This window comes from Python bivittatus, unplaced genomic scaffold (genome assembly GCF_059951505.1).
Source record: "Python bivittatus isolate LINGU-HERP-01145 unplaced genomic scaffold, Pbiv_v1 ctg000410_np1212, whole genome shotgun sequence".
NCBI lineage: Eukaryota > Metazoa > Chordata > Lepidosauria > Squamata > Pythonidae > Python > Python bivittatus.
In genome coordinates, this window is record NW_028277067.1 from 13,774,572 (window position 1) to 13,777,692 (window position 3,121).

Sequence of the window (3,121 nt, forward strand, 5' to 3'; positions counted from 1 at the left end):
CAAATTAGTTTGCTCTTCTTTTTCTGTCAGTTTCCCCATGGACTTCTGCCTTGGTGCTAATAAGCACTGAGCTAATAGGCCATCATATAGTCTGCTTGTCTATGCCTTAGCACATTGGGCCAACCCAACCAATTGTAAATCATGTTTAGACAAATTATTGCTTAGCCCAATGTGCAACACAGTCTTGGATTAGGCTTTCAAACTGTATTACTTTAGCTGACAGATTCTGCACATGCTGCTATATTCAAGATGCTCCTTAAGGACTAGCTACTTGCTCTAAGCTTTGCTTCTCCATTTTCTTTTATGCAGCCTTCCTTTATCTCCCGTGCCCAGCAATCATAGGCATCAGGTTAAAGAAGACTGACCTAAATGTATCTTCTTGTTCTTTGAGATGCTAAGCAGGCCTCTTATTTTGATTCTTAGCCTGTACCCAGCAATTTAGATACAGTATTATCAAACCACAAACAACATTAATAAAGTAGAGTTGGATGTGTGATTTGTCTTCTTCTCCAGGAGTTTGAATTCCTGCTAAAATTAATTTGGGATGTGAAATTCTCAGATTCTTAAAAGCTTCCAAATTACCAGTGGAAAATGCTTGAGAGTGTGTGAGAGGATTTGCTCTATTTCATTTTCTGATGAGAAATTCAGCTTGACTATGGAAATTCTTATACTCTCTAGTTGGCATTTTTAAAAATATTTTACCCATGCCTATTTTCCAACTGTGCCAATATTTAAACTAGTTTTAGTTTGAAACCATTGTTGAAGTTAACTTCACTGAATTCACAGTACATTAAACAAGTCCAAAACATAATGGTTTCAAAATCCTTTTCTCCCCACCCCACCCCAGTTCAGCTGGGTTCCCACATTTATGCTTTCTTGCTTGCCCCCTGTAGGCGCCCGCTGTCATCACGATGAAGATTGTGCTCCAGACTTCTGCTGTGCCCGTCTCCATGGGGAGATGGTTTGCAAGAAAAAGCTACTTTTAGATGAGAAGTGCCATGTCCCTCCAGGAGGAATTGCATTCAGCATAAACCAGGTGTGCCCCTGTTTAGAAGGCCTAGTATGCAGACGGATGCAGCCCAAGCGAGAGTGAGTATTGATGTCAGTTGGGAAGAGATGCATTTTCCCACCCACAAACAAAGCTTCCCCAGCCCTCATGTCTCCGTTGGGATTGCTGCTTCCCTGTTGCAAAGCAGTGATGTTGACTGCACAAGAACAGTGGGAAGGGGAGGTCAAAGCCCATCCTCCCTGCAGTGATTGAGGCTGTCTTAATGCAGCTGAGATTATTGGTGAGGGAGTTCTAGGCATTCATGAGGGGCCACCCAAAAGGCCATCTGTGGCCCACATACTTGCCTTAAACAACATTTGGTGGCATGTGCCATTCGAACAAGGATGAGCAGCTGCACTACATCTTCCTCAGCTAGCCCCAAGGGCAAGGGATGATGGGAAATGAAGTCCAAAAACAAGGGCAGGCACAAGTTTGCCAGCACTGTATTAGATCACAGACAACTCCAGAGCCTGTTTAGGTTTATTTCCTGTGACCTTATTTTTTTACTCGCTGGCAGTTGAAATCTTATTTTTAAAAAGTTCCTCTCTCTTTTGCAGGATACCGTTTGCACATGAGATGAAGAAAGATGACTGGAGGTGCCAGAAAAAATAGACAACTATGAAACAAGGTTTTTGAAGTTGCTGTATTTATTCCGTGTAAATAATATTGTACATACAGTTGTCTACTGTCTATTTTGATTGTACATTTGCAAATAAATAAACATATCTGAGATGTGTAACCAAGTCATGAGAAGATGGAATCATTCTTAAAATAATAAATGGATCAATGTCTGCAATGAAAAGCTTTCTTTCTTTGGTATCACTTTTTACATGTGAGTAGGTCTCCCAGGGTTCAGAGGGCATGTCTGAAGACACACTAACATCATCAGAGTGTGGGGTTGAACAGTGTTGGGCTATGTGTGTGTGTGTGTGCACCTGCCCTTTATTTCATCCCCCAAACAATACTGTGGAAACCCCTGACAATCAGTGTGACCATCCAGAGGCGCCTGGAGGAGTGGGCTGTGTGTGGTCTGTTGGCTATGTCTTGCCCACCCCTTGCTTAAGGTGATGGCCAGGCCCAGTCAAAATCTCAAGCATACCCCAGTCATTCCTGGCATTGGTCTACCCTCTACCATTTTAGGGCTTCTGACATCTTTTTGGAGAGCCACCCCTGACCTGGACAGCAGTATTCACTAGACGTGACTGCTGCACACCCATTTCTTTATAAGCAGATCTTCCCTACCCAGTTATGCCTCAACTTGTATATACCCTCCTCTCCATAAAAATAACCTATATTTAAGGAGATCTAAGATAATTTTTAATCTATTGTATATTGGCTATAATATCTTTCACTTAAGAGCTAATTTGTCATCTAAGTTTTTGGTGTGTTGTTTTAAACAACTCTCTCTCAGTCTGGTGACTTCCTGTGACTTGGATTTCAGTGCCAATACTTTCCAGCTAATGTGGCTTTTGATTACAGGAGCTAAAGCCTCGACTATCTGAAGAGGATGTGACTTTTTATTTATTTGTTTTGAAGTATGAATAACTATTGCCAAGACCTAATAACATGAAAACAAAATAAATGAAATACTTGTTGTTCAGTTGCTCCTTTTAAAGGAGAACGTTCTTTATGACCTCTTTAACCACATCAGAAACATAACACCTGTAATTTACACAAAGATCCTCCAGCTGTATTTCAAATACAATGAGAGTATGACTTCCTGCCACAACAATGCCAGCAACAAACAAGCTAAGGAGCTGGGGGTATAGCTCAGTGGTAGAGCATTTGACTGCAGATCAAGAGGTCCCTGGTTCAAATCCAGGTGCCCCCTTCTCATTTTAAGAAATTTAATTTCCCAGGTAACCAAGAAGCCTTCTCCCTCTACTCCAAAAACAAAACAAAAAAAAACATTTTGTGTACTGCAAATAGCATTGTTAACTACCTTCAAAGACATGAGTCAGAGAGAAGATGCTGTTGCTTAATATTAAAAGCTCAGATTCTAAGTAGCAGGCTGAAATGATGTAATGATTTAAATGGAATAACAGGGATTAACCCCCCCCCATATGTTACCTT

General features: G+C 41.1%; 1 non-coding gene across 1 annotated transcript; it reads left to right on the forward strand.

Annotated features, from left to right (window-relative positions):
- Window positions 1–2,807: 2,807 nt before the first annotated feature.
- TRNAC-GCA (transfer RNA cysteine (anticodon GCA)) lies at window positions 2,808–2,879 on the forward strand. The gene has a single exon. It is a non-coding gene; the product is annotated as a tRNA-Cys (tRNA).
- The last annotated feature ends 242 nt before the right edge of the window (window positions 2,880–3,121 follow it).